This window comes from Hemicordylus capensis, chromosome 2, assembly GCF_027244095.1.
Source record: "Hemicordylus capensis ecotype Gifberg chromosome 2, rHemCap1.1.pri, whole genome shotgun sequence".
NCBI classification, from domain to species: Eukaryota; Metazoa; Chordata; class Lepidosauria; order Squamata; family Cordylidae; genus Hemicordylus; species Hemicordylus capensis.
The window spans coordinates 157755330-157781661 of record NC_069658.1 but is presented as its reverse complement, the minus strand read 5'-3'; the positions used below and the strand labels follow the sequence as shown (position 1 = coordinate 157781661).

General features: G+C 50.2%; 1 long non-coding RNA gene across 4 annotated transcripts; it reads right to left on the bottom strand.

The window, feature by feature from the left end:
- Positions 1 to 7349: 7349 nt before the first annotated feature.
- LOC128346954 (uncharacterized) lies at positions 7350 to 25750 on the bottom strand. 4 transcript variants are annotated; one of them, XR_008317315.1, is made up of 4 exons: positions 25507 to 25750; positions 23747 to 23906; positions 14486 to 14528; positions 7350 to 8276 (listed from the first exon to the last, which is right to left on the bottom strand). It is a non-coding gene; the product is annotated as an uncharacterized LOC128346954 (long non-coding RNA). The 4 variants fall into 4 exon arrangements; XR_008317313.1 differs by having other exon boundaries at positions 25533 to 25749; XR_008317314.1 differs by lacking the exon at positions 25507 to 25750 and adding an exon at positions 24191 to 24473.
- Between the last annotated feature and the right edge of the window lie 582 nt (positions 25751 to 26332).

Genomic DNA, 26332 nt, shown 5'->3' with positions numbered 1-26332 from the left:
CCAAAGTCTCTCCTGCCCTCCCTCCCCTCCCCCTGCTCTTCTCTCCTGCCCCACTCTCCTCCCTGCTCCAACCTCTCCTGCCCTCCCTTCTGCCCTCCTCCCTCCTCATCCTACCCTCCCTCCTGCCCTTCCCCTCTCCCCCCTGCCCCACCCTCTCCTGCCCTCCATCCCTCTCCCCCCTGCTCCCCTCTCCTGCCCTCCCCCTCTCCCCCTGCCCCTCTCCCCCTGCCCCACCCTCTCCTGCCCTCCCCCTTCTTTCTGGATTGCCTGTAGGAGTTGGCGATAGAGGGCACTGCTTTGCAGTGGTTTTGCTCCTGCCATTCCAGATGGTGGAGCTTGGTGGTGGTTGCTCTTTGAAATGGGAAGTATTGTATGGAGCCCCTCAGGGCTTCATTCTGTCACCTATGCTTTCTAACATCTACATGAAACTGCTGGGTGAGGTCTTCAGGAGATTTGGTGCAGGGTGTTATCAGTATGCTGATGACACCCAAATCTATTTCTCCTTATCAGTCGTCATCATCATCATCATCATCATCATCATCAGGGAATGGCATTAACTCCCTAAATGGGTACCTATGGGCAGTAATGGGGTGGGTGAGAGATAACAAATTGAAGCTGAATCCAAGCAAGATGGAGGTGCTCATTGTGGGGGATTGGAATCTGAGAGATGAGTTAGATCTTCCTGTGCTGGATGGGGTTACCCTCCCCTAGAAAGGACAGGTATGCAGCTTGGGAGTGCTCTTGGATCCAGGCCTCATCCTGGTATCTCAGGCGGAGGCTATGGCCAGGAGTGCTGTCCATCAACTTGGGCTGATTCGACAGCTGCGTCCATTCCTTGAAGAGAATGATCTCAAAACAGTGATGTACCTAGTGTAAGGCCCAATCCGGTCAATTTTATATTGAATTAGCGCATAGATAGGTTAGCCATATTGTATTAGATAGATGCTTAACTTGAGTCTGTTTGCTCGACACAGTTTAGGCCTTGATCTTGGCATGAACCCGTGAGTGAACGCCAAGTTCCCCTGTTCCAGCAAATTTTCCATGCTGTCAAGAGCAGCCCCCATCTAGAGCTTCTGTCTAAAACTGGAGAAAATCGGCCTGTCGGCTCGGGCACACTTCCTCATTTTTCAGTACCTCAGATCAAAAGTACGCCAAGGCTCGGTGTTCCATTTGAAGGGGGGTCACTTGGCCCACGCCTTGTTCCTTTTCCACATCTCGCCTAGACAATGATATTAAATGTCAAATGGAACAGGTTAGCCGAGGGTCATGAATGGTCAAGACCCCTTCTTCATCCAATCACTATTAGATGCGTAGGTGGGAAAGGAGAGGATACTTAAAACCCTAATTTGAGGATAGAAAAAAGGGGCTCTCTCCCTCAGGGAGGGTGGCTCAGGCATGGCACACAGGAGGAGGAAAGGAGGAAGTTGATCCGATCAATCAATTTGACGGCACCAAGCATCTAGCAAAAAGAGGAACAAGTCGAGGTTCCCTTGGGGTATAGTATATTGTGACCGCAAGGGTCTGGCGGATCTGTCAGTGTCTCTAGGCTGTTAGTTTTGTGACTGCTTTGTGTGAGAGAAGTAATTTTACTGCATGCTGTATGCTGTGATTCATCTGAATATTGGTAAGAAAATAAATCTGTTTTGATTAAATATAATCTCTTCACTTCTCCTCGTGTCTTCTTGGGTCTTGGGATTCTTGGCAGCCAGTACCATCAGAAAGGACCCACGTCTATGAATGTGGGGATTTTTGGAGCCCTCATTTATTCCTGGTTGCAGGAGTTTTGGGGGAGTCAAAAATCTCTTACACTCGTACGAAAAATTCAGTTAGTTCAAAATGCGGCAGCCAGACTGGTCTCTGGGGTAACCTGGAGAGACCAGATTATGCCTGTTTTTAAAGAGTTGCACTGGTTGCTGATATGTTTCCGGGCAAAATACAAAGTGCCAGTTATTACCTTTAAAGCCCTGAAGGGCTTGGGTCTGGGTTACATTAGAGAGTGCTTTCTTCTGTATGATCCCTATCTCACGATGAGGTCATCTGGAAAGTTCCATCTCCTGTTGCCACCGGTACGTCTGGTGGCGACTCAGAACCGGGCCTTCTCTGCAGCTGCTCCTGGCCTATGGAATGCACTCCCAGCAGATAGCCACAATTTAGGCTCGCTGTTGGCCTTTAAGAGGGCCCTGAAAACTTGTTTGGCCTGGTCTTCCAAGGTTTTTAAATTGTTTGGGCGTGTTTTAATTGATTTTAAATGCTTTTCAATTGTTTTTATATTGTTTTAAGTACTGTGTTTTAGATGGTGTTTTATGTCTTTTTAAATTTGTTGTGCACCACCCAGAGCCTTTGGATGGGGTGGTCTATAAATGTAGTGTATAATACAAAATTTAAAAAGCATTGATCTAGTTTTCTCCATGTGCAGATTCTTTGCTGTTTAAGAAGATATGATTGATCAGAAAAGCTCTTTCCACATTCCAGACATTTATATGGCTTTTCTGTGTGTACACATTGATTGATAATTAAAATAATTAAAATGTTCACATTCCATGCATTTATACTGCCTCTTGTGTGCATTCTCCAATGGGCATTAAAGTCTGGTGTGCGATTCAAGCTTTTCTCACACACTGGGTAGACACTCCTTTTCATTCCTATTTGTTTTGCTTGCTGAACTGGAATTTCATGAAAGTTGTCCCCCTGGCAAGCCATGGATTTCCCCCTTCACATCTCTGGTTTCCTTCTGGCTTTTGGAGTTTCTCTTGATTGCTGAATTGCCTTCCACCTTTTGAAGCTGGTTTCTGTCTGACGATATTGCGTGCAATCTGTTATCATTCTTGCTGTCCCACCCACTGGTTGCCAGAGAAGCTACATTCCCCCAATTCTCCTCTCTGTGCAGGACTTCTTGGCCTGCTTTTAGCAAAGCTGGGTCCTCCTCAGTGAAATGCAAAACCATCTACTTCAAGGGTATTGGATCCTGAGCTGGCTGCACAGCAGCTGTTTTTGTGCACCTCCAAAGAAGAGATGTCATTCCATTACCCAGTGAGGTCTGGTCTGCTGAGAATGAAGAGACCCCAGATTTTGATTCCAATTTTAAAAGGCCTGCTGCACAGGAGCAATGGTATCCTTTTAAACATTATTCTAATGACTTCCATCTGCTGGACTTTGAAAAAATGGAACAGGAGTCATTCCATGAAACTGATTGGCATACGATTTAGGACAGACAAAAGGACTTACAGGTGCACCCCATTATCCACAGATAGCGGCGTATTGTGGCAATGGGAATCCGGGGCTTAGGTTCCTGGAGGCTGGGGAAAGGGCAAAAATGGCAGGAAATGAGGGGAAATAGCAAAAGTAAGTGCCCTATCAAAGTCTCCAGCCTTCCAGGAAAACCGCCACCCCCACCCTCCGCTAGTCCCAAATTGGCCATTTGTCTTCTTTTTTAAAAAGAGCCACAAAATGGCTCCTACTCCCAAAATGGCAGCCGGAAATGACTTTGGGGATCATTTCCAGCCACCCTGGACATGCAAAATAAACCCGTTCTTCACCTTTTTTCCCTGCGTAAGCCGAGGTCGGCTGTCAATGACTTGACAGCAGAGACACGAAAGCATGGGTGTTGGATCTGCAGATAGAGAGGTTTCCCTGTATTCATGCACACAGCAGCACTTAATCAGTCTTTGGAATTTGCTGCCACAAGGTGTATTGATGGTCTCTAGTTTAGATGGCTTTAAAACAGGATTAGACAAATTCATGGAGGACACATCTATCCGTGGATATTGGTCTTGAAGGCATACCTCCCTTCTTCCACTGTTTCTCCCCACAACTGCCATTCAGCACCCTACTGAGCCTAGAGATAGCATATAGCCTCTCCCTCCTGCTTGTAGACTTCTGGTTGGTCATGGTGGGCAACAGGATGCTGGGCTAGATAGCAGGGCCAAATTAATCAGCACTGATTTGATTTGGGGATCACCTTGGTGCTTCAGATGTGTTCTCAATTCAGTTTGATGCTTCAGGGGAGCAATCCAATTTGCTTTGGCCCTGTTTGATGGAATCACTTCAACTCGAGCCTAAGCTTTGGCCTGCCTCCCTTCGCCCTCACTACTCCCCAAAGCCCTGCACATTCCACAGGACTTCTTTCATCCTATGCTTGCTACGTGGCGTCTTCTTTCAGTCTTGAATGAATACCAAAACAGACCACCTCTTCAGAGCTTGGAGCAACATGTATGGGCTTCTCAGATGATCCAGGTACTAATCAGGACCCAAGCAGAAGAATTGGTGCAGCGTCGTGGTTCCAACCACAAGCTAAAAACCCTTGGCTGCAGTGTTCCCTCTAAGAGAGATTTCCAGATGTTGACAGCTCCCAGAATCCTCAGCTGCAATGGCTTTTGCTTGGGGATTCTGGGAGTTGTAGTCAACAACATCTGGGAATCCCTCTTCTAGGGAACACTGCTTGGTTCCAATCTCCACTCAGTCATGAAGCAGACCTTTGGCAGCCCATTGTCCACTAGCCATGGCTCCCCCAACTGGCAATATACTAAACTATCTTACAGGGCTATTGTAGGCATACAACATTAGATGGATAAGATGGGCAAATGTTTTTACTTTTATTCCCCCACCCCCACCTCCGGCTTTCCTCCAAGGATCCCAGAGCAGAGTACATGTTATGTCTGTCCTCACAATGAGCCTGGAAGGTACACCCACTGAATTTCACAGCTGCATAGGAATTTAAACTTTGTCTCCCTATTCCTAGTCCAAAACCCTAAGACCTACACCACACTGGCTCTCAACACTGAAAAATATGCACAATATCACATCTGAAGGTGCCTCCGTACTTTTATGGGCATGGAGAGAGTGCAGAATTGGAGACACTGAAGTCTGAAGCTACCTCGCACATGTGCTCTACCACCCAACTAACTTTCAAGAGCTTCTTCACTAATTGTGGTATTAAATTTAGGCTTACAGGTACGAATGTCATTATGTGCACTTGCTCTGGAGTAAGTTATTAGTCAGTAGTAATTGCCATAGAGACAAAATCATCTCCACTAATGGTGGAATGAAATGAGTGAGTGGATGTGTTTTTCCTTTCCACCTATTGAAGGCACTCTCCAGACTAGAGCCATAAATGCTCCCTGATGGCAGACACACACCATCTATGGAAACCATGTGCTATTTTATACCAATAGACCTCGCCCATTCTGGTCTTCCGTTTTTGAAAGAGAGAATTGTTACAGAAAGCGGCAAGTAATTCTCAGGGAAGCTTTAGAGGGGATTTTGCTGCACTCTGCTTTATCCAGAGAATCCAGTATAATTGTAGGAGCAGCAGCAGGCAAAGGCTAGTTAGGTTAAATAGATCAGATTATGAGAGAGATTGTCACGGTCTGGTCTCAACCAGCCCCATGATTTGACCAGCTTTACTGCTGCTGACCCCAAGTGGAATTCCTTATGTTTCCTGGCTGTCTCCACTTGGCAGCCCATCAGCCTTCCGTCTCTCACTCAATCTAGGCAGGGTGGTGTGGCATTTAAGCCTGGGGTGGAGAACACAGACAGAGACGACACCAGAATTTAATCAAGAGGTGAAATCTTTACTTGAGAGGGAAAAATACCAATTTGAACGTAGCTTTTGCAATGTTTAACAACCATAAGAGCAAAAAAGAAGAAGAAGAAGAAAATGAGATAAGCCCATCCAGCAATTATCGGACACTCCACGCTGGCCCTAAGAGGCACCTCACCAGCAGCTCTTCGTCAGCCCACTTGGCTTCCCTGCAAGCCTGTCTCTCTCTCTCTCTGCTCAGCGCTGCCTTGTCTGGTTCTGCTGCTATCTGTTCCTCCAGCTGCTCCAAGAGCAATCCAGCTCCTCTGTGTGATCTTCAGCTCTTCTTTGCGATTCAGCTCCTCCAACTGCTCTCCTGCTCCATAAACTGCTCCAACCTCCCCTTTGAATCCCTGGAACTCTGCCCACCTCCTGAGGGCGCTTTCCAGATTAAACCCTACAACAGTGTCACTCCAGATCTGCTCAGAGTGCTTCCATACTTCCTGTGTTGTGACACCACAATCCCTGCATAATTTCAGAGTGTAATCTGGAAAGCGCCCTGCATTAGCCAATCAGGGCAAACACAAACCAGAACTTAGGGGGGGTGGGGCAGGGATGAACACCAGCCAGAAAGACAACCCTGGGGTAGAGAAAAGGTCAAGGTTTCATCTACTCCAGCAACGCAAGTGGGGAATGGACAGCCATTTTAAATATAAATCAAAATAAAGACCAAGCAAACCTACAACATGGAGTTTTTGGCCCCATTCTCCACAGAAGTCAAGGAGAATATTGTGGGGACTGTGTCAAATGCTTTGCAGAAATCAAGGCACACTTTGTCCACAGCATCCCTGTCCTCTACCAAACTAGTAACTCTGTTAAAAGAGGAGGAGAGATTACTCCAGTGTGACAAATTCATGCTGGCACCTACTAAACACCAGATTCTCTTTTTGCTGTGCTCACAGACAGACTGCTGACAATACTTGAAACATTCAGCAAAATCACTGAGTAACCTTTTCCTGGATTGTATCACTTCAAGCTGCAGATGTGTGATTTGTGCATCCCTCCCCACAGAAGATCCCTGCACATCGAAAAATAGCTCTGAAGGGAAAGGGTTAGACTGAACCAAGAGTGCACATCACCCTTAACCAATTGAGCAGTTTCCCCTGCATTTTATCACACCACCTGCCAACTCCTGGCAACCACAGAGCCATGTGGTTGTCTTTGGTAGAATTGGGAAGGGGTTGACCATTGCCATCTCCCGGCAGTATGAGATGATGCCTTTCAGCATCTTCCCATATCACTGCTGCCCGATATCGGTGTTTCCCATAGACTGGGAAATAGCGGGGATTTGAACCAGCAGCCTCTTGCTCCCTAGGCAAGTTACTTCCCCACTGTGCCTCTAATAGCCCATACCTATCCACAAAATAAAATTAATGAGGTGCTCCTTAAGCTTTTTCTCTGTTTGCACCCCTGAGTTGAACACTTGTTCCCAACATGCTATTTTTTTAAAAAAAACTATTATGAGGGAGAGCATTTAAAAACCCTACCTTCCACTTGCAGCCTGAAGTGATACAGTCTATGCAGAGCTTTGCCACTTGATTGTGTGAGTATGAACCAGACTCCCATTTGTGGAGTTGGAGGAGCAGAAGACCTGTCTAGAGCAGAAGGAGCAACTCATGCTTCTCCTGAATTTCGGATTCTGCCTCTTTGTAAAGCTTGCCTTTGTGGATCTATAGCTCACACTCAATGCTACTTGAGACTGTCTTGCAAGCGTTCTGCCATGAAGTCCCTTTGCACCCACACCCAGAAATAAACGACAGCACACAGGAAATGGGTTGAAACTAGGGCCATCACTTTATTGACTCATTTTAGCAGAGAACTAGAGTGTAGCTGGGGGAAATCGCACCTGCCACCAATGGGGTGGGGCACTACATCCCCTCCTCGGACCTGCCATGGTGACCAAGGGGCTACACTATTTAGCGGCACCACTCCTAACATCCGCCAGATCAGAAATCCCTTCCAGTGCAACAGTGCAGAGTAGGCAAAAAACCAGCCACCTCCAGGCCAATCCGGGTGGATGGGGAAAATTCCTACTCGGCCCCAAATGGCGACCGGCTAATCCCACACTGTCACCTGAGGGGGGTGAGTGGATGCCAAGGTGTCCCTGCAGAAGGCCAAGAGAGGGCGGGGATCGCTTTCACTAGCGCACCCTCTGCCCCCCTGCTTGGCCTTACAGAATGGTTCACTGTGGGGTCCAGCCTTGTTTCTTGCACCCTGCCAGGACTGGACGTGACATTTGCACCCCGCACTGGATGTGGAGCCAGGGGAAGGGGGGGTTGGGGACCCAGACTCGGAATCAAGAGATGGGACAGAGGGAACAGGTGCAAACCTGGGCTGCAACTTCAGTAACTAGTTTGAAGGGAGCTCTGTAAACTAAGGTGTGGATTCCACTCCTGGGGTGAAGTCGTTTCCCGGGAAACTATGCCCCCTCTTTGCAAAAGCCTCATGACCTTGAGTGTACACGAGGCTTTTGCAAACCTAGTCAAAAAGGGAATGGGCATCTGTTGTGGGGTTGCTCTCCTCAGCCTCTTCCTGCCTTCTCTAGGGCCCACCATTCCGCTCAGCCACCGGAGAGATTTGTCATTGTGTCAATGCATATTTACCCGGCCGAGGCAACCCTCAGCACTCGCGTTGATAACAGTGCATCAGAAGCAGGATGGGATCCTTTGTTAGATGTTGAAAGGGAAGCTCTTCTTTGCTGGTATAGCCGAGAGAGAAGAAAAAGGAAACAAATGTGAGCTACTTAAGTGGTGTTTTCTTCACGACCCTCTGTTTCAACTGCCTGGTTTTCATGTTGATTTGTTTATCCGCCCCCCCACCCAACAAGCCATTGCTCAAAACGTGATGGTTCTCTTCATAAGAAGATCTGGATTTACATCAGGGGACTGTATTTGTTATTGCAGGTGTGGCCAGCCTGAGGTTCTCTAGCTGTTGTTGAACTCCCATCAACTCATGCCACAATACAAGGGGGCTGGGGGTGATTGGAGGACAGCTTCTATCATCCCCAGCCAAGCTTTATGGCAGGGGGTGATGGGAGCTGTAGTCCTGAACAAGAGAAGCTGGGGATGATGGGAGTTGTAATCCAACAAGAGCTGGGGAGCGTCGGGCAATCTCTAGCCTCTCGGCTTCCTCTGTGCCATTTCTCTTGCTTTTGGATGTCTGCTCTGTAGAGAATCAGTTTGCTGCCCTGCCCCCTCTTGACACCACAACTCCACCCGGCCAGAGCCTAAATGCTGTGAATAGATAGCCCCACCCGCTGCCCCACAAAACCACACATTTATTTTATTTAGCATATTTAGCATGAGGGCTCAAGTGGCAGCTACAGCAAACAAGCAGCAGAAACATGAAACATGTGGAAAGAGACTACTATGGAAACATCTGTCAAGCTGGTCCAAGAGAAATCAAAGGGCAGCAGAGGGATCCAATAGGCTGCACAAAAATTTAAAGATACCATTTAAGAGAGAGGCAATTTAAAAGTACAAAAATTTCACATACAAAACTTCTGGGGGACATTGCCCAAATAAAGTTGAAGGGCACCGAATACAGTTCCAGGGGAAACAAGAAAAGGGAACGAAGGACAGACACAAGAATTGAAATAAAATAAGACAAAATGAGAAAGGAAATAATACTGGGTACAACCTTGGTTCATGAGTTAGCGAAGTCCTGTCCCACTCCTGAGAAAACAACTGGAAAAGCCTTGTGGGGTCCGGCAAGAGGGGGGAGCGCCAAGCCTTGTGGGGTCCGGCAAGAGGGGGGAGCGCCAAGCCTTGTGGGGTCCGGCAAGAGGGGGGAGCGCCAAGCCTTGTGGGGTCCGGCAAGAGGGGGGAGCGCCAAGCCTTGTGGGGTCCGGCAAGAGGGGGGAGCGCCAAGCCTTGTGGGGTCCGGCAAGAGGGGGGAGCGCCAAGCCTTGTGGGGTCCGGCAAGAGGGGGGAGCGCCAAGCCTTGTGGGGTCCGGCAAGAGGGGGGAGCGCCAAGCCTTGTGGGGTCCGGCAAGAGGGGGGAGCGCCAAGCCTTGTGGGGTCCGGCAAGAGGGGGGAGCGCCAAGCCTTGTGGGGTCCGGCAAGAGGGGGGAGCGCCAAGCCTTGTGGGGTCCGGCAAGAGGGGGGAGCGCCAAGCCTTGTGGGGTCCGGCAAGAGGGGGGAGCGCCAAGCCTTGTGGGGTCCGGCAAGAGGGGGGAGCGCCAAGCCTTGTGGGGTCCGGCAAGAGGGGGGAGCGCCAAGCCTTGTGGGGTCCGGCAAGAGGGGGGAGCGCCAAGCCTTGTGGGGTCCGGCAAGAGGGGGGAGCGCCAAGCCTTGTGGGGTCCGGCAAGAGGGGGGAGCGCCAAGCCTTGTGGGGTCCGGCAAGAGGGGGGAGCGCCAAGCCTTGTGGGGTCCGGCAAGAGGGGGGAGCGCCAAGCCTTGTGGGGTCCGGCAAGAGGGGGGAGCGCCAAGCCTTGTGGGGTCCGGCAAGAGGGGGGAGCGCCAAGCCTTGTGGGGTCCGGCAAGAGGGGGGAGCGCCAAGCCTTGTGGGGTCCGGCAAGAGGGGGGAGCGCCAAGCCTTGTGGGGTCCGGCAAGAGGGGGGAGCGCCAAGCCTTGTGGGGTCCGGCAAGAGGGGGGAGCGCCAAGCCTTGTGGGGTCCGGCAAGAGGGGGGAGCGCCAAGCCTTGTGGGGTCCGGCAAGAGGGGGGAGCGCCAAGCCTTGTGGGGTCCGGCAAGAGGGGGGAGCGCCAAGCCTTGTGGGGTCCGGCAAGAGGGGGGAGCGCCAAGCCTTGTGGGGTCCGGCAAGAGGGGGGAGCGCCAAGCCTTGTGGGGTCCGGCAAGAGGGGGGAGCGCCAAGCCTTGTGGGGTCCGGCAAGAGGGGGGAGCGCCAAGCCTTGTGGGGTCCGGCAAGAGGGGGGAGCGCCAAGCCTTGTGGGGTCCGGCAAGAGGGGGGAGCGCCAAGCCTTGTGGGGTCCGGCAAGAGGGGGGAGCGCCAAGCCTTGTGGGGTCCGGCAAGAGGGGGGAGCGCCAAGCCTTGTGGGGTCCGGCAAGAGGGGGGAGCGCCAAGCCTTGTGGGGTCCGGCAAGAGGGGGGAGCGCCAAGCCTTGTGGGGTCCGGCAAGAGGGGGGAGCGCCAAGCCTTGTGGGGTCCGGCAAGAGGGGGGAGCGCCAAGCCTTGTGGGGTCCGGCAAGAGGGGGGAGCGCCAAGCCTTGTGGGGTCCGGCAAGAGGGGGGAGCGCCAAGCCTTGTGGGGTCCGGCAAGAGGGGGGAGCGCCAAGCCTTGTGGGGTCCGGCAAGAGGGGGGAGCGCCAAGCCTTGTGGGGTCCGGCAAGAGGGGGGAGCGCCAAGCCTTGTGGGGTCCGGCAAGAGGGGGGAGCGCCAAGCCTTGTGGGGTCCGGCAAGAGGGGGGAGCGCCAAGCCTTGTGGGGTCCGGCAAGAGGGGGGAGCGCCAAGCCTTGTGGGGTCCGGCAAGAGGGGGGAGCGCCAAGCCTTGTGGGGTCCGGCAAGAGGGGGGAGCGCCAAGCCTTGTGGGGTCCGGCAAGAGGGGGGAGCGCCAAGCCTTGTGGGGTCCGGCAAGAGGGGGGAGCGCCAAGCCTTGTGGGGTCCGGCAAGAGGGGGGAGCGCCAAGCCTTGTGGGGTCCGGCAAGAGGGGGGAGCGCCAAGCCTTGTGGGGTCCGGCAAGAGGGGGGAGCGCCAAGCCTTGTGGGGTCCGGCAAGAGGGGGGAGCGCCAAGCCTTGTGGGGTCCGGCAGGAGGGGGGAGCGCCAAGCCTTGTGGGGTCCGGCAGGAGGGGGGAGCGCCAAGCCTTGTGGGGTCCGGCAGGAGGGGGGAGCGCCAAGCCTTGTGGGGTCCGGCAGGAGGGGGGAGCGCCAAGCCTTGTGGGGTCCGGCAGGAGGGGGGAGCGCCAAGCCTTGTGGGGTCCGGCAGGAGGGGGGAGCGCCAAGCCTTGTGGGGTCCGGCAGGAGGGGGGAGCGCCAAGCCTTGTGGGGTCCGGCAGGAGGGGGGAGCGCCAAGCCTTGTGGGGTCCGGCAGGAGGGGGGAGCGCCAAGCCTTGTGGGGTCCGGCAGGAGGGGGGAGCGCCAAGCCTTGTGGGGTCCGGCAGGAGGGGGGAGCGCCAAGCCTTGTGGGGTCCGGCAGGAGGGGGGAGCGCCAAGCCTTGTGGGGTCCGGCAGGAGGGGGGAGCGCCAAGCCTTGTGGGGTCCGGCAGGAGGGGGGAGCGCCAAGCCTTGTGGGGTCCGGCAGGAGGGGGGAGCGCCAAGCCTTGTGGGGTCCGGCAGGAGGGGGGAGCGCCAAGCCTTGTGGGGTCCGGCAGGAGGGGGGAGCGCCAAGCCTTGTGGGGTCCGGCAGGAGGGGGGAGCGCCAAGCCTTGTGGGGTCCGGCAGGAGGGGGGAGCGCCAAGCCTTGTGGGGTCCGGCAGGAGGGGGGAGCGCCAAGCCTTGTGGGGTCCGGCAGGAGGGGGGAGCGCCAAGCCTTGTGGGGTCCGGCAGGAGGGGGGAGCGCCAAGCCTTGTGGGGTCCGGCAGGAGGGGGGAGCGCCAAGCCTTGTGGGGTCCGGCAGGAGGGGGGAGCGCCAAGCCTTGTGGGGTCCGGCAGGAGGGGGGAGCGCCAAGCCTTGTGGGGTCCGGCAGGAGGGGGGAGCGCCAAGCCTTGTGGGGTCCGGCAGGAGGGGGGAGCGCCAAGCCTTGTGGGGTCCGGCAGGAGGGGGGAGCGCCAAGCCTTGTGGGGTCCGGCAGGAGGGGGGAGCGCCAAGCCTTGTGGGGTCCGGCAGGAGGGGGGAGCGCCAAGCCTTGTGGGGTCCGGCAGGAGGGGGGAGCGCCAAGCCTTGTGGGGTCCGGCAGGAGGGGGGAGCGCCAAGCCTTGTGGGGTCCGGCAGGAGGGGGGAGCGCCAAGCCTTGTGGGGTCCGGCAGGAGGGGGGAGCGCCAAGCCTTGTGGGGTCCGGCAGGAGGGGGGAACGCCAAGCCTTGTGGGGTCCGGCAGGAGGGGGGAACGCCAAGCCTTGTGGGGTCCGGCAGGAGGGGGGAACGCCAAGCCTTGTGGGGTCCGGCAGGAGGGGGGAACGCCAAGCCTTGTGGGGTCCGGCAGGAGGGGGGAACGCCAAACGGGCGAATGGCCCTCCAGGAATGGGTGGCAGTTTAATATATGTTAAACATTTACTTACCTAAAACAGCAGGATTCTGAATTTACGTCATGACCCTGAGTTTTAACATCAAATCATTTGGGGTAATAGCATCTTAAATTCAGATCAATGTGTTACTTTAATGGCCTTCCCTTATTCGCCCTTAGTTTCAACCTTCCTATTTTCATGTTGATTTCTTTATCCAGCCCCCTTATACAAGCTGTTGCCCAAACCCTGATGCTTTCTTTCACGATGCTTTTCACCATGGATTTGCATCAGGGGACTATATTTGTTATCACTGTGTTGGATTACAACTCCCACCATACTACAACTTCTACCATCCCCAGCCACCTGTTTTGATGGGGGTGATCATCTGTAGTCTCAACACAGCAGCTGGGGATGATGCTAATTCTAGTCCAACAGCAGCTGCTGAGCTACAGGTGGGTCATCCCTAGCTTCTTGGCTAATTGCTGTGAATAGCTATCCCTCCCCACCCCTCTAGTGCTTCAAGTGGCAGCTATTGCAAGGATTCAGAAGCAAGATGAAAGTGTCATGTCTGTGCAAGCAGATCTCTATGGAAATCTCTCTTGAGCACGTCTTGGGAGAAACCAAGAGGTAGTAGAGGGATCCGATGGGCTGTACACAACCCTGCGTTGTTTTAACCAAGAGTCTTTTCAATATGAAATATATAAATATTTTTAAAATAAAGCATAAGCATCAACTTTAAAATATTTGTAACTTCTAATATAACTTCTGTGTAATCTAACTTTTCAGGGCTCTTACAAGGACCCTTCCATTCCAAACATGCATGATTCCCTTTTGATAAACAAGACATGCAATACTCCTGCAAGGCTTTGTAGCTGAGGATGATGGGAATTCTAGTCCCAAAACATCTGGGGACCCAATTTTAAGAACCCTTGGCTTCTGGAATTTATATCTGCCCTTACTGCCGGGACCTCCAAATATGCAATTCTTCTATCCTCACAATAGTCCTGTAAAGTAGGTCAGGCTGAAGAGAATGACTGGAAATAGAAGTTGGACTACAACTCCCATCATACCTGACTGTTAAGAACCTAACAGCCCTGCTGGATCAGACCCAAGGCCTATCTAATCCAGCATGCTGTTTCCCCATAGGGGCTCACTGGATGCCTCTGGGAAGCCAACAGACAAGAGATTCTCAAACTTGGTCCCAGATGTTGTTGGGCTGCAACTCCCATCAAGGGAAGGGATTCAATCAGAAAAATAAATCCATGCATCACTGGTCCCTCTTTACCAATTATTGACATTAAAAAAGTGTTCACAAGTATATGTGCGAGTGTACCTCTATACTATCTATATCTGTACTTGGGATGGTTGTGTGTGCCTCTGCAGACATCTCTCCCGTGGGAAATTATTCTCAAGGCTTAGCTTAAATCTGCTTCCTCATAACTGCAGTCAACTTGGGGGGCAAATAGAATCAGTCTGGGTGTCGGGGGGGCGGGACTTGCAGATCCCTTGCAGACTCAATGTGACGATCACAGCAGAATCTTTGCATTTTAGAGTGGGAAGGCTCCTTGGAGATCATCGTTATCTGGCTTCTGTCTGAAAACCATCAGCAAAGAGGAGCCCAGGACTCTATGAGGTGACCTTGGCAACCCTTCTCCCATTTGGGAAAGCATTCCTACTGCCTAGCCTAAACCTGCATTCTCGTATTGGCAGCGTTCAGTGCTGCGCTCAGTAGCAACAGAGAGGAAGTACGCTCCTTTTTCAACACCTTTGATATCTGTGGACTGCTGTCTTTTCCTATGTAGCTCTCTGACAGTCTGGCCTCTGGAGGTGGTAGGAGTCAGACTTACCTCTCCATCTTCTGGGAAGACAAATTCAAGAGGTTCTTCAACACTGTGAAATAGAGAAAGATTTTTTATGCTTTGCTAATCTCTTAGGAGCTACTCAATGGCACAGCAGGGAAATGACATGACTGCCAGAGGTTGCCGGTTCAAATCCCTGGTGGTATGTTTCCCAGACTATGGGGAACACCTATATGGGGCAGCAGCAGGAAGGTGCTGAAAGGCATCATCTCGTACTGCATGGGAGATGGTAATGGTAAACCACTCCTGGTCACTAGGAGTCGATACCGACTCGACGGCACAGTCTACCTTTACCTTTGATCTCTTAGGATTTGCTACAATCTCCATATACACAGAGGAGTGCTAGACAAGGCAGGGGAGTTTTATGAAAGCAAGTAGTTTTAAGAAAATAAAGTTTAGCAATTAGCTACTTAACTTGACTCAATTAGCAGCTACCCCAGCTAACTGAGCAAAGAGACACCATTTTAAATGCTGATGCTCTGATATTTATATACCGATGGCATTTGTAAGGTAAAGTGTGCCGTCAAGTCAGTTTTGACTCCTGGCGCCCACAGAGCCCTGTGGTTTTCTTTGGGTTTACCACTGCAGGGGGCAAGCAACAGGCCCCATCCAACCCCAGCACAGCATCCCTCCAGTGGCTGTTGCTGGCTTCTGTCTTAGGGTTCTTTTTCGATTGTGAGCCCTTTGGGACAGGGATCCATCTTTATTTTTATTTCTCTGTGTAAATCGCTTGGGGAACTTCTGTTGAAAAGCAGTATATGAATATCCATTGTCATTTTGTGAGGCTTGATGTTTAGCAAATTTGAGATGGCTTTTGTATGTTTTCTTTATCTGAAAAATAGATTGGTGGGAGTGTTCTGAGCCCGATCTATACTGTCTGTAAATACTCTTCAATTGTTTACTTAGTGTCCTACAGCATGAGTCAAACCAATGATTAGTTGCTCTCTTACAATGAGCATATGAAGACTGTAACTTGCTCAGACATGAGAACTTTTGTATAAGAGCATCTTCTCATACTCTGGATATCAATCAGGCTGCACTCTAACGAGCAGTGGAAAAACCTGAATTGCGTGTGAACTGCTCCCCAATAACTTGTAGGGACTTCAGGATAAATCTGGCCAACATGTGAATGCAGCACCTCCATTCCAGAGGAGGTGTGTGTTAAAGGGCTTTAAAAGCCTCATGTGAAAAACCTCCTGGAATCAAACTTGACTGAATTTGTTCAAGAATTCTGAGAAAACAAACATAGGCTCACCCTGCATGGTTGAAAGTCTCCTTTGCTAATCTGCAGCGAGGAGGCCATTTTAATAATTAGTGTTTCTGGTGTGTTCTAGGCATTAAAAGTAGCACAAATATATAGTACTCAATGTCTATCACTATATACTGTGAAGTGTGCGTGTGTGTATTCAGTGAAATGTATTTCCAGGCAGCATACTTATTTTGAAATATCAGACTTAATCCTTGGGGGCCTGGGATGTGTGGAGGCCCTGGACTTTGAGGGGCTGGGGGCCCATTTTAAAATCTCATCTCTGGGCCCATTCCAACCTTGCTATGCCCCTGGTGGTCACTACACAAAACTTTCTGCACAACACCTGCACAGAAGAAACTTCCATGTAGAAAATGTGTCTCTTGTAAATTGACCCTGAATTTTCCATCCATGACTGGGATATCTGAGAGTTAGAGTCAATAATAAAAGAACAGCACACTGCTTGTGACAGGAAGGGGCAAATGACAATGATTTCTTAGTCTGGCAGGGGCTGGTTTTGGCCCTGCCAGAACTTGGCTGTCTGCTCCTGTTGCAAATGCAAATTCCTCTGTCTCGTGTGGCAAACTAATGTATCCTCCTCCCTCCTGGTGCCAAAGTAAGCACTAGTGTGGTGAATGCACATATACCCCATCATGAGCCAACAGTCATCACAAGACAAAGGCTGGCAGGAATCATTCACTGGTTTATAGACACCCCACCACCACCACCAACACCTTCTTCTTCCCCTATTTTGCTAGTGGCTATTTGGGCAGGTGATCCTCTAGGACAAAGTCACGGTTTTGTTTTTTGTTTTTTTAAAGCATGAGATGAGACCGAAAATGAAACTTGGAATCCTCACATAACTCCTGACTGCTGTTCTAAGTCTTTTACAGAGATGGCTCATGTTTTCAGGTTTTGATCAACAACCATGTCTAGATGGTACAGTGTTCTACTCTAGATGGTACAGTGTTCCTTTTAACAGGCATTTCCAGATATTGTTGACTACAAGTCCCATCATCCCTGTTTGGACAGGAGTGCAATTTCAGTGCTTGCCCTAGGCACTATTTCCCCTAGATATGCCCCTAGTTCTAGGCCCCTGATTGTCTTGGTTGCCCTCTTCTGCACCTTTTCCAGTTCGACAATGTCCTTCTTAAAAGACGGTGACCAGAACTGTGCGCAGTACTCCAAATCTGGCCACACCATAGATTTGTATAAGGGCATTATAATACTAACATTTTTATTTTCCGTCCCCTTCCTTATGGTCCCTAGCACAGAATTGGCCTTTTTTCACAGCTGTCGCACACTGAGGACACTTTCAATGAGCTGTCCACCATGACCTCAAGCTCTCTCTCCTGGTCAGCCACTGACAGCTCAGACCCCATCAGTGTATATGTCAAGTTGGGGTTTTTAAAATACCAATATGCATCACTTTACACTTGCTTACATTGAACCACATTTGACATTTTGTCGCCCACTCACCCAGTTTGGAGAGATCCTTTTGGAGCTCTTCACAATCTGTTTTGCATTTCACTACACTAAATCGTTGAGTGTCATCTGAAAATTTGGCCACTTAGCTGCTTACCCCAATTTCTAAATCATTTATGAACAAGTTGAATAACACTGGTCCCAGTACAGATCTCTGGGGGACCCCACTTCACACTTCCCTCTATTGTGAAAACTGCCCATTTATTCCTGCCTTCTGTTACCAGACCACATATGAACCTGTTCTCATTCAGCAAGGCCTAGTCTTCTATTTGTTTAACAATTTTGTCCTTAAGTATGCTTTCCATCAATTTACCTGGCACAGAAGTTAAGCTAAGCAGCCTGTAGTTTCAGAGCCTGATTGTAGGGAGAAATTATGTATTTTTGCTAGGACCAAAGACTCTCTTTATACCTTGAATCTCAAGACAGGATAAATACTCAATGGGTGGGGTGTATTTGAACATAGAAGGACTGTATTTCAGGATCTCTATGGAACTCCTAATGCCCTCTCCTCCCTCCAATAAAGCAAGCCACAAAGGGAGGGGCTGATTTGGATGACATTTGTAGTGTGCAGGAGGGGTATAATGCTTCCCCTCAAATCCACAGCCCTAATGCTAATTGCTACCAGAATTTGTTAGCTGTTGAAGGGGAAATGCCCATAAGCTTTCCTTTCCGTGATGAATACTGAGATCTAAGCTGGTAATTGGCACAAGAGCAGAAGACTGGATCCCCATCCCTCTGCACCCTGGCCCCTATCCAAATCCACACATCCTGCAGCTACAGAGAGGTGGGCTGGTCATGTGGTAGCAAGCATGACTTGTCCCCTTAGCTAAGCAGGGTCTACCCTGGTTGCATGTGAATGGGAGACTTGATGTGTGAGCACTGCAAGATATTCCCTTCAGGGGATGAAGCTGCTCTGGGAAGAGCAGAAGGTTTCAAGTTCCCTCCCTGGCTTCTCCAAGATAGGGCTGAGAGAGAGTCCTGCCTGCAACCTTGGAGAAGCCACTGCCAGTCTGTGTAGACCATAGTGAGAGAGATGGATCTATGGTCTGACTCAGTATATGGCAGCTTCTTCTGTTCCTACATTAAAAAAAGAAAAGAAAATGATGCTGGGAGTTCTAGTCACTATTGCACTGTTTTGCTAAAATGGAAATAAAAGTGGGGAAATAATGAAGACACTGGCTAAATAAGAGACAATCGAGCACTAATCATCCACCATGATGACTAGACGAGCAACAAAATTGGCTGAACTACCAGAAGTCCACAGCAACAACTACAATGTCAAATATTTCTATATCACTTTTCAACAAGAGCAACAAGGGTTTTAAAGGAACCCTTGCTAACTTGGCAAGGAGGCACCTTTTACCGTGGTGATTCTCTTTATTTAGCAGGGGGAGAGTAACAGGCCCTATTCACCCCCCGCACAGTACTTCCAGTGACTGTTGCTGGTGTGTGTCTTATGTTTCTTTTTAGAATGTGAGCCCTTTGGGGACAGGGAGCCATCTTATTTGTTGGTTATTTCTCTTTGTAAACCACCCTGAGCCATTTTTGGAAGGGCAGTATAGAAATTGAATTATTATTGTTATTATTATTATTACATAGAAAAAAGGAAAAAGATGGTTGCCTTTCCCCAAAGGGCTCAAAATCTTAAAAAAAATCTTAACACAACAACAACATATGGCTTGTTCACAGAATAGTCTGAATCTAGGTTTAATGTGGGTTACCAGCATTAGTGTGATTGCATGAACCCATGTCAAGGTGGGAATCTCAGGTTAACACCTTGGTTCACACAATCACTTCAATGCTGGTAACCCACATTAAACCTAGCTTCAAATGACTGTGTAAACCAGGCCATAGTGGTTTACTACTATGGAGGGGTGTTATGCTGGAATTGGATAGGAAGAATTGCTCCACCCACTGCTCAATATGACCAAGTCACCTCTTGAAAAGGTGGTGCCTCTTTCCTCAGTTAGCAGGGGCAGCAACATACTAGGGATGTGCACAAACCAAGATGTGCAGAGGCCATGTGTGTGCTGCTTGTGCTGCTGCACCGCTGCGCCAGGGCGACTGGGGGGAGCGCCATCGCAGTAGGAAGCAGCATGGAGAGGTGGAGGAATAGGCAGACACCTGCTCTCTCCTCCCTTTTAAAGGGGCCAAAACGGTGCTGTGAATCTGTGCACAGATCTTGATTCATCCACATCCCTACAAGTAGGGATGGGCCCGGAACGGTCCGGACCTTGGCGTTCCGGTTCAGGTGGGGGGGTAGCTTTAAGAGCGGCGGGAGGGCTTACTTACCCCTCCCGACTCTTTCCCGCTCTGGCGCCGTAATGTTACGAGTAATTGGGGTGGCAGGATACCTCCCTGCCGCCCCTTCCCCGCTGTTGCTGTAAAACTCCCAGGAGTCCTTTGCGCGCGTGCACGTCACAGAGACGTGAAGCGCGCGCACAATGTGCGCGTGTGCATGCAAAGGACTCCTGGGAGTTTTACAGCAACAGCGGGGAAGGGGCGGCAGGGAGGTATCCTGCCGCCCCAATTACTACTAAACTTACGGCGCCAGAGCGGGAAAGAGGCGGGAGGAGTAAGTAAGCCCTCCCGCCGCTCTTAAAGCTACCCCCACCCCAGTTCCAGACCGCAGTTTGGCGGTTCCGTGCACATCCCTACCTACAAGATACCTCAATTTTAAAAGATTAAACCTCAAAGGGAGGAGCAGGTGAGCAACCCCAACCCAAGAAGCTCCCTACACCTTGCCCTGGTGTGGACAGAACATAGTGGGATAAACCAGTGCAAGGACTGCTAGGTATAGGGCCCTAGTCTTGTCTCCCCGTGCCATTCCTTGCATAAGCTAACGCAAACTCGCATGAAAAAAACCTCCCAGCTAGAGATAGCCCTAATCAGAAAAGCCCTTGTTTCCGAGGAGAAAATCGGCCTCGCTTCTCCCTCAGAAAAGCTGTGCAGGCTGACAGGAGAACCCCCAAATAAGCTGTGGGAGATTCCTGCTTGGTTCCTAGTGTCCAGTCATGGCCTAGAGAAGTACCACATTTCTGACATGTAAATGAAGTTTCACTTCAGTCCCTTTACATTGTACCCTAACTACGGTGGAGGTCTGCAGATAAAGCATTGAGCTAAGGCATTCTTCTTATCCCCCCTCCCATCTCTCTGTTGCTATTGTTTTACAAATGCAACTGTCAGGATTTCTAGGCAAGAACATATCTTTGGATGGGTCTAAGAGCAGTGTCCAGAGCATCCTTAGGGATGTAGCAATGTGCAGGAAGTAGTGCAGAGCCCACCATCTCCATGGGGATATCCTAATTTTCAACACAATCAAAGATGCATGGATTCTCCACATTCCATTGTGATCTGGGTAAGTGCCAGTTTCTGCATCATAGGTACTGTATTCACTAGCCCTGTACAGGTCTTATATAAGCATGGATGCTGTACCCAGCTACAGCATTCTCCAGTAGCACACCTCATCCTCACACTGACGTGTTCTTTAGCCCACACAATCTGTGACTATAGTATCTGAATGTTGTACTCATGGATAGTATGGGGATGGAGTGTGGACGTGAGGGACAGAGCATATTCTAGAGCAGGGATTCTCAACGTTGGGTCTCCAGATGTTATTGGACTTCAACTCCCATAATCCCCAGGCCCAGTGGCCTTTGGCTGGGGATTATGGGAGTTGAAGTCCAATAACATCTGGGGACCCAATGTTGAGAATCTCTGCTCTAGAGGATGCTGTACTTGGTTTCAGTACATCTAGCACTGAAACCAGTACTAGTATTGAAACCAGTACATCTTGGTTTCAGCATCTACGGTTGATGTAACACCTGAACAGGACTACTGCACAGGGTTTATCTGAGCCAGGCCGTGCAATCCCTGTCTGGGACCAAAATGAGCAGGTGTGGGGAAGAGATGCTCTGGAGGCCCATGGGAGTTGCAGGGAGGGAAGGAGAATCGTGTGGAGTGTCTCTTGTTTCAATCTGCAAATCAACCCTATAGGGTAGGTAAGTCCCTCTGGCAGATGGGAAGCCTGAGGCCCTGGGGTTTTCCTGATAGAGGCAGCATCCAGTGGGGGCTGTCAGACTGCTAGTGCAGCCTCTTGGCCCTGTGCTACTCCAGTCTCCACGTTATGAAGAGGGCCTTGGTAAAAAGGAACAGGATGTTTTCTAGCCTCTCTTAATCTTAATACAGAGAGAGAGAGATTGACCTCTTTTCTTGGAACAATGGGTAAGTGTCTGCTGCCTATTCTTCTCTTTATGAAGATCTTTGTCTGAAGTTTAGAATTTGTGTGCACACTTCTTTCAGTTTGGGATTGGTCAAGATTAAGATTATGGAGTATGGAGAAGGCAAAGAGGACAGTGCAATATAGACAGTGCCATATATTTCTATGGCAGGGTAAAGTGTGCCGTCAAGTCAATTTTGACTCCTGGCGCCCACAGAGCCCTGTGGTTTTCTTTGGGTTTACCATTGCAGGGGGCAAGCAACAGGCCCCATCCAACCCAGGCACAGCATCCCTCCAGTGGCTGTTGCTGGTGTCTGCCTTAGATTTCTTTTTCGATTGTGAGCCCTTTGGGGACAGGGATCCATCTTTATTTTTATTTCTCTTTGTAAATCGCTTTGGGAACTGCTGTTGAAAAGCAATATATGAATATCCATCGTCGTATTTTTACATGATGATTATTATCCTCACAACCATCAGAGATGTAGTTTGGGCTGAGAGACAAGCATGTGGGCCCACAGTCACACACAGTGGCTTTCATGGCTGAGTGGGGGATTCAAACTCACGCCTCCCTGAGTCATACGCCAGTTGTCTTGTGGTAAACAGACACAACACAATCAGCACACCAAATGTGGGGTTTTACATTTCACAATTTTGTGTTTAATTCTGCTTTTCCAAGGTCAGTTTGCAGAAAAGAGGACATAAACGTGTGTCTTGATGGGCTGCTCCTGTTCCTCAATGCTAACATTCATGCTATGATGATTCTGAACAGGCTGAGATTAATTTTAAAAATCAAAGTAACAAAAAAGGGAAATTCTTACTGAATCAGGAGTCAGTTTTACAGTGAATCTGTAAATTAAGTATGGGAGAGGAGGAGGTGTCACAGCAATAATGGGCCATAACTGCTGGGGAATTAACTGTATCTGCATTTCTAAGCAGATTAAAAGTTCAGCTCTCATTTGCCAATGAGGCTGCTGGGAGAATTATTTGGAGAATGTTTTCCAAATATTTTAATGCTCAGTAGGAATTACTCACAATTTCCTATTCCCACCCCCAGCCCCCGTGAGAATATACTGAGAAAACAGAATATTTAGGGCATATTCACCTCAAGCCTACCTTGGCACACACATTGAGAGGCAGGCACAGGGAACCAAGGAGACACACAGGAATTCAAAAATGAAAACACAAAGCCAGGCAGTAAGTGATACTGAGTCCTTCTAGCCTGGTACATCAGTTAGGCAAGTCCTTCCTTTTCTGCTCCTGGGACACTGACTGGAGATGCTCCCCTCTGCCCCTGTCCTCCTGGGATTCTGGGGGGTGAGGGGGCACAGCCCCCCTGCCCTTACTGACCAGCCCCCCCTGCTCACGGGGCCCATTCACTGCTACTGAGCATTGCGATCTGGCCCTTGTCTTCCACACAGCTGCAGGGACCAGGCCTTCCTGCAACCCCCTCCACACACTCGACTTCTGCAGCACTTTCCCCAAATCCAGTCCCAGGACCGCCTGCTAGCTGCCACCTCCTTCCAGTTTGCTGCATTTCAGTCAACTTTGTGCAATATTTTTTAAATGTATTTGACTTAAATGGCAGAGAGACATTAAGAGAGGCTAAAAATCTATCAGGAAAACCCCAGGGCCTCAGGCTTCCCATCTGCCGGAGGAGACTTGCCTACCCTATAGGGCTGATTTGCAGATTGAAACAAGAGACACTCCACACGATTCTCCTTCCCTCCCTGCAACTCCCCACGGGCCTCAGGGGCATCTCTTCCCCACACCTGCTCATTTGGCTCCCAGACTGGGATTGCACGGCCTGGCTCAGATGAGCCCCACACCACCTACCCCAGTGACAGCTGGTTTAACTTTGGGGCCTACCTCCCCTGGGCCTCAGGGGCCATCTTGGAGCACTTGCTGGGGGAAAGAGCCCCAAATGCTCTCAGCACAGAACAGAGCCATGGGGAGAAGGCAAGCCTCCTTTCCCCAATCTTTGGAGAGATTCCTTGGAAGAGACCAGGAACGCAGCATCACAGCCCAGCAGTGCTTGCCCCACAACCCAAACACAGCAGAGTTTTCCATGTGTCCCCCACAGAATTCAGAGACACAAAGAGCACCTACTTTCTCTAAGACGGACCCAGCTTCTTCCCAAAGCCCTCTCTGTAACTAGGAGAGCTACTAGGACCGGCTGACCAGGAGTCTGGATGACTCATCTGGAAGTCCCTGCTTTGGATCTGGCCTCAGAAGACTTCAGGCAAACCCCGAATGCCTCAGTTATCCCATCTGTGATATGGAACCAACAAGACTCGCCTACCTTACAGGACTGTAGTATGGATCAGGAGACACAGCTATCAGGATCCTCCATTGCTTGCTTCGCCTTCATTCTTTTCCGATTCCCACTCCTTCTCCTGGGCACTTTTACTTTGGCACAGGCCCAGCTCAGGGAAGGCTGCTAGGCCAAGTGGAGACCAGGCCTAAAAAGAGGAGAGGAAGACAGTTTGGACAAGGACCAGAGAACTCCTGCAGAAAGGAATAACAGGAAAAGACAAAGGCCCCAGGAGATAAGCCAGCAGAGCCGGGATACTGGACAGACAGAGACTCAAACATTAGAAAACACAGCTAAACATGCTCTTGTAGCAAGGGCCATCTAGACTCAGCAGGGCTTAAATGGGGGCCTGCAGGTCTCCACCCTGTAGCTGGTCTCTTCAGCCCTTATTGGGTGCAGCTGGTTCAGGCTCTACTGTTCAAGAATCCAGACCTTTCTTGATTATGCCCTCATCACAGTCAGCTGTTTCCTTGCAGGATCCTGCATTCTCCTTGTGCAGCTTGACCTTCCTCCAGGTAGACAGAAGAAAAGACATAGGAACATAGAACATAGGAAACTGCCATATACTGAGTCAGACCATTGGTCTATCTAGCTCAGTAATGTCTTCACAGACTGGCAGTGGCTTCTGCAAGGTTGCAGGCAGGACTCTCTCTCAGCCCTATCTTGGAGATGCCAGGGAGGGAACTTGAAACCTTCTGCTCTTCCCAGAGCGGCTCCATCCCCTGAGGGGAATATCTTGCAGTGCTCACACATCAAGTCTCCCATTCAGATGCAACCAGGGTGGACCCTGCTTAGCTAAAGGGACAAGTCATGCTTGCCTCCACAAGACCAGCTCTCCTCTTGTGCCCCCAAATCTTTCACGGTCCAGCTTTGGTATCTCTTTTTCTTTTGACATAAAGAAAAATCAGATACATCCAGATGTGTAAGCACTTAACCCGCAGTTCCCGGGTCTGAATGACGTGCAGAGGTGTGTCTGAACAAGACCAGACCCCTCCCTCTCATGCAGGGAGGAGGGACCATGTGATCTCGTCACTCTTTCCAGTCACACTCACGATGCACAATTAGTACAAAGGTTGAGATGCCATTTTTAACTAAAAGGAGTTAACATTGCAAAAGGAATGAGAAGAGAGTTCCCTGTCCCAGAGGGGCTCACGGTCCAAGCAGCAGCTCAAGAGAGACGCCAGCAGTAGCCTCAGAAGGATGCTATGCTGAGTTGATTAGGGGCAGTTGCTCCCTGCCCCCCACCCCGAAATATAAGCGAGGCACCACTTTAAAAAATGTTTTGCTCAGTTAGCAGGGAGGGAAGCCAAGCTGTGTGTCACAAGAAGGCCCGAAGATGTTTCCGTGTCCCAAAAGGAACTGCGACTTCGTCCAAAGGTCCCTCTTGGCCCAGGGAGCAGGGCCGTTTCCCAAACTGTGTGGCACAAGAGGAGGACCCCCCCCCCCATTGGCTCCCTGTTCCCAAGGGCCAAATGATTGGAAAAGAGACACAAGGGAGGCCCTGGAAAGGGCGCTGTGCCATGCTGAAGAGGGACAACTGCTCTCCCCCTGCTCAAAAGAAGAGTCTCTACTTTAAAAAGTGCCTCGCTTGGCCCAGTGGACCAAGGTCTAGCTAACAGCCGGATAAAGGAAATTCTACAGAAACCCCCTATGTCTCCTCCAAAGGAAACAGAGGAAAGCCAGGGCTACCCTTGAAACTCCTCGCCACTTGATGAAACGGTTCACAGCACAGAAGAGAAGCCCCTTACCCTCCATCATGATCTTTATCCTGTACCTGCTATGATGCTGAAGGCGCCCAGGAGAGAAAGGCCTGCTGGTGTCCTTGAAGCCCTTAACTGCATCATCTGGAGATCAACCTTTCTGCTAACCCCGGCAGAGGAAAGCAGAGGTGAGAAGGAAGCAGCTCCTCTCCCAGCTCCTCTCTCTCACTCAGTGATGGGAACGGCTCCAGGAATGGCAGAAATCAACCCCTTTTGCTCCCACCAGAAACTTCTGAGCAGCTGACAGTTGAGAGAAGGCAGTTGGTAATATCACAGAGAGTGATGTCACAAAGAGCAAACAGGGTTCAACAAAAAATCAGCGAGCCACAGTTATAGACCACTTCTCAAAAGAACTGACCACCCACAGGTTTAAAATAGAAATAAAAATATGTTATTGAATTCAAAAGAGAGGCTTGACTTGTATCTAAAGAAACACACATGACATTTCCACATGACACAGATCACGCAAGATGTTTCACGTGTCTGGCCACTAATACAGCATTACTGTCTAAAGTCCGATTCCGACATTATGCGGTACGAGTGTACAGATGTCTGTACACTTGTTTGTGTGAATGGCTGTGCCTGTGTTTATTTTAAAAGTAAACCTGGCCAGGATATAGGCCAGAGAACAATTTGTTATGGGGCAGCTAACAAATAAAGTTTGTTTGTTTGTTATTAGTAGTAGTAGTAGTGGTATTTCCTTCAAATCTGTTTCCTATTATGGTACAGATAGGAAGTGTGCTTCTGTACTGCACTCAGCATAACATGTGAATGACTGTCCTGTGTACAGAACTTTACCTGTGTACATTGTACA